The sequence below is a fragment of the Gekko japonicus genome, unplaced genomic scaffold (genome assembly GCF_001447785.1).
Source record: "Gekko japonicus isolate JY-2015 unplaced genomic scaffold, Gekko_japonicus_V1.1 scaffold9, whole genome shotgun sequence".
Classification (NCBI taxonomy): domain Eukaryota; kingdom Metazoa; phylum Chordata; class Lepidosauria; order Squamata; family Gekkonidae; genus Gekko; species Gekko japonicus.
The window spans coordinates 105,859-115,388 of NW_015168044.1; the positions used below are offsets into that span (position 1 = coordinate 105,859).

Below are 9,530 nucleotides of genomic sequence, written 5' to 3' on the forward strand. Positions count from 1 at the left end.
CGGCTCCCCCCCCCCCCCCGAGCGGGCCTTGCGGGGCCTCGGAAGCGCGGCCACGCGCCTCCGGGATGCGCTGCACGTGCACGCCAAGCCCCCTCCCGTCCCGCCCCCCATCCAGGGCCAGGAGGACGCGGGTCGGGCAGCAGCAGCGGGGCTGTTCGCCGACGTGGCGGGGCGAGGGGCGGCGGCCTTACGCGTGCCTGGTCCCGCGTTCAGGTCAGGGCGCCTCACCGTCGGGCGGCCAGCCTCGCGTGGAGGCAGAAGGCAAGCCCGTCAGCCGGCCGGGCTCCCTGGAGCCGGAGAGTCAGCCTGGGGAGGGCGCAGGGCAGCCACGGGCGGGCCTCCTCCTCGGAGAGTCCCCGCCAGAACTGGGTGGCTGTCGGCCGCCCCTCGCCCCCTCGCGGGAAGGGCGGGGTATACACGGAAACAAGACATGCACGGGGGCCCTTTGCACAGCTGGCCACCCCTGGCAACTCAGGCCACCATTAATTGGCTAATGCGTTTGTTACCTGAGCCACAGAAAGGTAGCGGCAACATCCTTTCCCTAGGATTCAGCTAGGTTCAGCGATTTTTTGCTTGTTGGGCACGGGAAGGAAAAACAGGCAATCCTGTGGGATAGTGCATCATATAATGCTTTTCCAAGAAGGGAACAAAAATCCCACATATTAAAAACCAGTGCATTTGCTGCCCAAGAGAAGAAGTTGATTCCGTTTCAAGGCACCTTGATTTCTTACTGTTGGGTTGCCAGCTAGTTGACCAGCCTTCGCTCCTGTGCCTCTTAGAAGCAGTTTGCTCTGTGGACATTTGCAAAGACTAACGCTCCATGCATCTGCTTGCTGGTTGTGCGAATGTTTTCCTGATCAGTTGTATCCCAGCTAATCTCATCTCCCAGATCATCACAGTTTCTGTGTTTCATTTTAAATGGAGGGACAGTCAAGTAAGCTATTCCACCCACCCCACGGTCCAGCCACAGCTGCACTCCCTGGACGCACATGTCTCATGCGTGAACCAGGGCAGAGACTCTAAGGTGTGAGGGAGAAGGGGGGGGGGAGAGAGAGAGCTGATGTGGATATCTGAATTCATGGCACAATGATTTGTGGACTGGAACTGACTGTCCTTCACACATTGCTCCAAAGTTCACAGTTCTCAATAGTTCTACCAAGATGGGTTGCTGCATTTGTCTGTCTAGCTGTAGAAAACAGCAAGAGTCCAGTAGGATCTTAAAGACTAACCAGATTTGTGGCAGGGGATGAGCTTTTGTGACTCACAGCTCACTTCTTCAGATATGAAGAATGAAGTGAGATAGGAAGAAATGGGCACTGACTCACAAAAGCTCATCCCCGGCCACAAATTTGGTTAGTCTTTACATTATCAGAAGTGACACTTTTTCAACACAGGAATCTCTTAATGCCCTCAACATTTATTTTAGTAATATAAGGCATTTTTTGTCTGCCAGCCTAGAGCCCTACTTATGAGTGAAATAATACCATAAAATCCTGTAAGTCACTAATCAAAAAACAGAATGAGCTATTAAAATAAGCTGGGGGCATCAAAATAGTATTTAAAAACAACCATTGAGCATCCATAAAACCAACCACAGACCATAAAAGGTTTAAAAGATAAAAACCCTTAGTTAAAAGCCTGGGTGAAAAGAAATGCCCTGGCCTGGCACCTGAAAGACGCTGGTGAATGCCAGGTAAACCTCCGCGAGCAGACATTCCACAGGTGAGATGCCACCACCAAAAAAGCTCTGCCATTGGTTGCCACCTGCCTCACCTGCAGGCGTGGGCACTGAGAGTAGGGCTAGGAAGGCAGATCTTAATGGGTGGGTCAGACATTAGGGGAGGCGACCGTCTTTCAAGTACTCAGTCCTCAAGCCGTTAAGAAATGTAGAGGTTATATAGACATTATCTCGCCCACAGCATCTTTAGATACATAGATATTCTAAAAATGTATTGCTCTTTCTGTTGTTTTGTTATGTGTAACCCTTAAAAACTAATAAACTTTGCCCATTTGGGCAAGTATTTTAAAAAAAATCTAGAGGTTAATTTTGAATTGTGCCCAGAAACCGTGGGGCATCCAGGGCAGTCAACTCCAATTGAAACTTTTACAAATAAGTGTGCACAAATAAGCCACGAGGCACCTTCTGATGACATTTCTATATCTACCCAAAGTCTAACATACTACTAAAGCTTACGAAGCTGAGCCACAATTTCTCTCCCACGGCCAGCGCAAACGCACTGGGCATCTCTCTACTGCATATGAATGACAGTTTTGTAGCAATTTAATTGCTGTGGCTTCCCCCAAATTATCCTGGGAGTTGTAGATTGGTGAGGGTGCTGAGAGCTTGCTACTAGATCTCCACAGGGAACTAACTACATTTCCCAAGGTCGCCTGAGGAGGGGAAACGATCCTCAAATTTTAGGACATGGACATAATGGGGCTGGGGAGACATCTCTCTTTGCCCTTGGGAGATCTACTGCATGATTGCACACTCCAAATGAATCACAAAACTCACCAGATCCATCTTGGCCAGTCATTTGTTGCTACACAAGAGTAGGTCCCTTTAGAAAGTTCCTTGACTTCTTCCTGTTTGTTGGAGAAAGAGAACCCCAGTTATACAGGCCCCCTGTGCCCTGAAGAGGCTGTTTCATCCATCCCTGAGACGGCTGTTTCATGCAGCTCTTAGGTTGCCAGCTAGCTGATCAGCCTTTGCTCCTGTGCCTGTAACAGCAGCCTGCTCTATGGACATCTGTGGGGAGTCCTGCTCTTGCTGATTAGTGCTGATCAAACTGCCGTGAAAGGCAGGACTCAGACCAGTGTGTTTTCAGGTCAGTTTGCACCAAGAGCAGCAGGAGGGACCTGGTGGTCTGGGAGGGGGGGCCTGATTCAGCCCGCATGGCACAAGGACCTCAAGGATGCAGCATTACAAAAGGGAGTGTGCTGTGCATGTTGGCAGGGTGTGGCATCTGCACATCACACTGCCAGGAGGGGGAATGGGCTCAACCACGTTCCCCTCTCAGATCCAACAGAGGCGGCTTCCACGTGGTCACAGTTCCCCATGTAGCACCCAATTGTCCCAGTGAACACAGAGCCATTCCCGCTGGCACTCCCGGCCACCCTTGCTGCACCTGAACACTCCATGGCCCCGCACCCAATTGTCCCAGTGAACACAGAGCTATTCCCGCTGGCACTCCTGGCTGCACCTCAGCACTCCATGGCCGCCCGTTCCCCCGCTCCACTGCAGGGCTTTTTAGAGCATTCTAACGGTATAACCATCAATTAGGGCCTGTGAATTCCCTGCTTTCGTTTAGAAACAAAAAAGTCTCAAGCCGTCACAGAGATATAAGGAGAAAGGAATAGCTCCTGCAACTGAAAGGGCGAGAACTATCCTTGTTTAATGAGATCTGGCAATTCAGAGGAGTTAGTGGAGAATTGTTGCATCATAGTGTTCTGCTGTAATGTCAATCGCCAATCCTTTTTTTAAAAAAAGACCTCCAGTAGTGAGGGGAAATAGGGGCCTGGGGCAAAGAAAATGGTGCTGATGTGGGCGGGACCTGCAAAAACGCACACCTTTCTGTTCACACGGCAGCGTGTTCTGTTCTGCTGCAGCGGCTGCTAACACGGTGCAGTGACGGCGACAGCGCCTCCGCACAGCATGCTTCCCTGGGTAGTTTTTTTTCCAATTGGTGATTTAGTAGCATAACATCGATATACCATCACACCACAATATGAATCAGGTTCTCTGAGTTCCTGGCTTTGTTTTTAAAGCCTGTAGCCCATTTTATTGCAGAGAGATGCCCTTTTCTGTGTATATCAGCAAAGAAAGGGGCTAGAGGCGAACTTTTTTCAATGACAGCTGCGGATTCAGAGAACCGGATACATTTGCCTGCGTGTCAACTACCAGGGCAGTGGCATTTTCAGTGGCTGCCCCCTCTCCCTGGAAACATACACACAACCCCAAGGAAGTTTGTGCTCTGCGGGACCTTTCACCATTCTGTTTTGGGCGGCCTTCAGCGTTCTGAACCGGGCAGCCAGCCAGTTTTTTTAATCCTTCAAATTGGCTTGTTGTTGATATTTTAATTGGTTTTTACTTGTTTTATACGTATTGTGTTTATTTGTATTGTATTTATAGTTACTGTATTTTAAATGTTGTAAGCCACCCCGAGTCCCCTTGTGGGGAGAAGGTGCAGGATATAAATAAAATATTTTGGCGGATCAGTATAGGGAGAGGAAATGGCTGCCGTGGAGAAAATGGCTGCTGTGTGGGTGGGGCCAGGAAAACCCAAATCTCCCCACCCCTATGGCAGCCACCCAAGCTTCACTGTGATCTTTTCCAAAAAGCAGGTTTGAGAAAGACTGGAGAAAAGCAACAAAGGCACCCCCATGCTGTGGGGAAGCAGAATAAAGCCTACTTCCCGATAAAATCAAAGTCCAAGCAAATAAACCAGGTGGAAATACCTTCCGTCTCCTCCTGCCCCCCTTTCCCTGCCCCATCTCCTATGCGTCCATGAAGACCCAAAGGAACAGGCGTTCCTGCACTCTGAGCACCAGCCTGACATGTCCTTTTACATACACAACCTCTTCTGTCCTGGGACCCCACAGTCTACTGACAAGCAAGAGCCGTGTTGGTCATGACCAAGAACTGGGAATGCCAGATGAGAGAAGGCCTCCCTGTTTCCCAAGCACAAAGGCATGGGTCTGCCCCACACCCATGTGTGCCTGAGAAGAGCCTCCTTAACTCTCTCTGCTGGCAAGGCAGAGCACGTGACCAGGATTCCCTGCACCTGAGTCATGCCTGACTGCAACATTATCCAGCTGATGCAGAAGCCACCAAAATACTTCTTGGCTCCCATACATCTCTCCTGGGTTTGCCCATCTGTGTGGCATAATGCCGTTCTCAGGCAGCACCTCCTTGGCAGTTGTGGACACTGAGATGGAAACCATCCATACAACCAGGTTGGTCTTTGAGGCAAACCCCAGAGAAATACTGTGACGCCAACCTCCACATGTAGGGACTGCCCTTCCGGATCAGACAAAGGTCCACTAAGTCCATCACTCCCATCTCCAACCGTGATCAGCCAGCTGCCCCAGAGCTTGAAGGGTATGCTTGTGCCAGCATCTGGTCCCCATGGCAGGCAGTGGCTGAGGGGCTCAGCCCAGACCCCACAGACAGAACTTCCTTTTTGCCTCAGAGCCAGTCCTTTTCAGAGATTAGCAAGTGTGAAGCAGCTGGAATCGAACCTGTGTGTGGAACATCGTCTGGCCTCCGCATAACAAACAGCAGTAACTATTGCTCCCCCCCCCTTTTCCAGGTTTCTATTTGTTTTGAGGGAAAGCTCCGTGGCCACCATCCAAGGAGTAGGCGGAGGGGCTGTGTGTGAAAAGCAGATTCCAGCCAGACCCCCCGGGGGGGGGGGGGGGCACACCCTCCTGTGTTCTGGTTCCCTGGACACTTATAACTACTGCAGGAGGTTCCAGCAGTATCCGATTTAAAATGAATTCATACGGAAATGGTAGCAAAGGTTTCGTAGGTGGATCCATAGAAAACCTACTACACAATATGCTGGTAAGAACTCGAGCATATCTGGTTCCTGCCAAGGTTCTACAAAAGAGAAATCCTCCAGAGCATAAGCGTATCACTAGAGGGTCCTTTTGAAATACTGCACCCCACCCCGATATGGCCTCTAGCAAAGACAAGAAGCAACTGCTGACAGTAGAGATAAAATGCTCTCCACCATGAAGCCCCAACAGTTACAATGCACCTCTGTGGTCCACAACAGCCCAACTCACAGACCATGAGAACCCATACCTGCCATGTCCTGCGGTGGCCACGGGCTGCAGACCACCTCCCACCTTTCCAGAGACCCCTTCTTGAGTCCAGTCCCCACCATGTCCGCCGCTCTTTGCCGCCTCGTGGCGAAAGGCCTGCCCGGCCCAGCTTGGAGCACTCGGCGCCCGCAGTCTCGCTCCCCAGCCCAGCTGGTCAGTGGCCATGATGCACAGAGGCAGGAGGTCCCTTTGGAGGTGGAAGGGTGGCTTTTTATGCCTGTCTTCCTGTGTAAATCAGGGCTGGGATGGACAATCCAGACAGGAAGTCCTGCGGGTGTTGCTGCCTGATAAGGAGTCCTGTTAGCAGAACAAACACAGCAGCCAGCTCTGGAGGGCCCAGGAGGGAAATTCACATGAACAGGAGGGAAGGGAATGGCCATGAGAGACAAAACTTGGTCCTTCAGGGCACCTCTGAAGCATCCGACTGGCTCGCTTCAGCAAAATATGGGGCTCTGTGGCGAGCCTTCTTTAGATTCCTCACACACTCCTCTTTGGGCAAACGTAGGCCTTCACCTGTGCACCTCTCCCCAAATTCACCTCACGGTGGCCCCATGGTGCCCTTCCTACAAGGCAGGCCTCCTCTCCAGCAGCTCCTCTGCCTGAGGGATGAGCAGTGTTCCCTCTAAGCTGAGTTAGTGTGAGCTAGCTCACCGTTTTTTAGCCTCTGGCTCACACATTTTTGCCTTCGCTCAGGAAGGAGGGCTCCAGAGCAAACTAATTTATGCAGCAGCCCAATCGCTCGCTCACAACTTTAGTGCTAGTCACTCACAAAGTGGAATTTTTGCACACAAGACTCTGCAGCATAGAGGGAACATTGGTGATGAGGGGACGTTTGCTCTTTCCCCTTCGCACCAAAGGCCTGGATATGGGCGGGGGGGAGCAGAAACATTCAGCCTGTATTTAAAATCTGAGTCCTTGCTGTTCAATTTTATTTCAAAAGTAAAAATCTGAGTGTCTGCAGAGCCATCCTAAGACCCGAGCCCAGACTCCCTCCGCAGAGAGGAAATATGGAAAGAAAGATTCTGCTCCAACATGTGGAGACCCCAACTGCCCCAGAGTCACCCACCTGACACACACACCCCCATCGAGTGCTGGTGACAGACCACTGGAAGCTGCTGGCCGGCGTGTGCTGATGCCGCCCTTCCCCGACTTTGGCCCACAGCTGCCCACAAGCACAACACAACAAGAGGTGCCCAGCAGCGCACGCGCACACACGCACGCACACAAAACGGGCATCCCATTGGGAGGACTGTGATGTGACCGGTCGGACCCTTAGAATAAGCCCCAGGGGGACTCTGCCCCCCTTCTTGTGCCAGGCGCACAGACACAGGGAAGGAAGCCGAGCTGCTCCGGGCGGGGCCAGAGGCAACTGGTGCTCCACCACAATATTTTTTCTCCCTGATATCACCGCAATTGTGCAGAGCTTACATGCTAGCACGGTTCAATGTTCTCCCCTCTGCTATTCTTGAGGGGAGATATAAGAAAATCCCTTATGCAATTAGATATTGCGGATGCAATAAGAGAGAAATAGAAACAGTTGAGCATGTACTTTTACGTTGTAATTCGCTAAACGACATTCGAACGAAATTTCTGGAAGTCCCCCTTAGCAAGGTAGCATGCCAACCGGACGGAAGCAAGCTACACTACCTCCTTACTTCTCGAGATTCGGAGATTATTGAATTGACTGCCAAGTTCTTTTATGGTCTTACAAAACGGAAAAATGTCCCTGATCATTCTAATTGAGTTCAATGAGTTTGTATAATTTAATTCAAGGTTTTGTGGTTGGTTGGGCAAAATTTTATCTTGCTATAATTTAAGCTCATATAAATAGACATACCTTTGTAAGGCTTTTAGAAGTTATTTATTTTCCACAAATTTATAAGATTGTTTTACCCTAATGGCAACTGTCTAATATTTTATGCCAATAAAAGGTATTTGTTGTTGCTGTTGTTGGTGGTGGTGGTGGAAGGCAGAAGGGTTCAGGCGGGTGGGGCCACCGGTCAGTAAGGGAAAGGATCGCACAGCTGCACACGCACAGAGGGCTTTCCTGTTACTCATCCAGGTGGGAATTACAGTGCACCTGAGTGGGGGTGAGAAGGGAGGGCCAAGGAGAAAGTGTGGGGGGAGGACATAGAGGGGAGTGACTAGACAGTAGGTGGGCGAGAGGCCTGGTGGAGCAAGACTGGGGCAGCAGTGGGGACAGAAAGCCCCCAACTAACTGAGCGAGGCAAGAGCCCCGGAGTATATGCCCACCACAGAATGGTCTGGGTCCAGCCTACCTGAGGGACCGCCTTTCCCCGTATGTTCCCCCAAGAGCACTACGGTCTGGGGCCCAAAATTTACTAACTGTACCGGGCCCCAGAGACGCGAAACTGGCCGCTACAAGGGCTAGGGCTTTTTCGGTGGTGGCCCCTACCTGGTGGAACGAGCTCCCGGAGGAGATCCAGGCCCTGCGGGACCTGATGCAGTTCTGCAGGGCCTGCAAGACGGAGCTCTTCCACCAGACTTTTGAGTAGGGGCTGCCGCCCTCTCCCCGCCCCCCCTTGTTATATTGTCATCATCGGGGGCGGAAGAGGCCCTAGGAAGAAAACACCTTGAATATTTGAATGCTGAAACCACTGAACGATTATGGGGAACCCTGGACTTGGCCCGTCATCTTGTGGGGTTGTTGGAAATGAAGATCAACGAGCACTTTAAGTTTAAGTTTAAATCTGTACTGGGTTTTAAATTGTATAATTATTTTTAACTATATGAATTATGTTTTACTGTTTGCAAGATCTCTTGCCTTGTTAGCCGCCCTGAGCCCGACCATTGGGGGCGGGGTGTGTGGCCTTATCACTCACTTCCGGTGATGTCAGGGGGTGTGGCATATGCTAATGAGTTATGCTAATGAGTTCCCCTAGCTCTTTTTCTACGAAATGACCTCTGGGGAAATGTCTTTCTCTCTCGCTGCCATGGCACTCAAAGAGAAGCCACTCAGGGTGGTGCTTTTCAGACAACAGACGGCTGGAACCGCTGTCACAAGGCACAAGGGAATCACACCCACGGCCTCGGATGGCTTCACAAATGGACGGGTGAATGGAATGCCCCGACCTGGGTGGCCCCGGCTAGCCCAGTGTCATCAGATCTCGAAAGCTCAGCAGGGTCGGCCCTGGTTGGTACTGCTGGAATGTACAAGAGCTATCGTGCACCTGCTTGAAGAAGCTCAGAAGAACAGCCAATGGGGACAGCTGAAGAACTGCTAGTTGGCAGAGCTAGATTAGGGGCTTCCCACAATTTCAGATTTTGTCCTTCTTGTCTCCTGGTTGGCTCTTCTGAGACTTCCTGCTCCAAATGAGCCCTCCCCCTTCGTTCCTATCTCTCACAGCAGTTAGTCCGTTAGTTAAGCCTCTCCCTCTCCTCTGTTCTATCAGAGTTCATTCTTCTCTAATAAACTGAGTTATTTTCTTTAAACAGTTGGTCCTCCGTTCCTCTGCATCTTTAAACTCTGCCAACAAGTATTTGGATGGTCCAGGGTTGCTATAAGAACATAAGAACATAAGAGACACCAATGTTGGATCAGGCCAAAGGCCCATCCAGCCCAACACCCTGTGTCACACAGTGGCCAGAAATACCAGGTGCCATCAGGAGGTCCACCAGTGGGGCCAGGACATTAGAAGCCCTCCCACTGTTGACCCCCCAAGGACCAAGAAGACAGAGCA

At 51.0% G+C, this 9,530-nt stretch overlaps 1 protein-coding gene across 2 annotated transcripts in view; it reads right to left on the reverse strand.

Annotated features, from left to right (window-relative positions):
• Window positions 1-5,993, reverse strand: part of EGFL7 (EGF-like-domain, multiple 7) — a 27,266-nt gene extending 21,273 nt beyond the window's left edge. For both annotated transcript variants that reach the window (XM_015414221.1, XM_015414223.1), the window contains exons 1-2: window positions 5,810-5,993; window positions 2,516-2,586 (exon numbers count right to left, since the gene is read on the reverse strand). The gene's annotated coding sequence lies outside the window, so the exon portion shown is untranslated. The remainder of the gene's footprint in view (window positions 1-2,515; window positions 2,587-5,809) is intronic.
• Window positions 5,994-9,530: the final 3,537 nt, after the last annotated feature.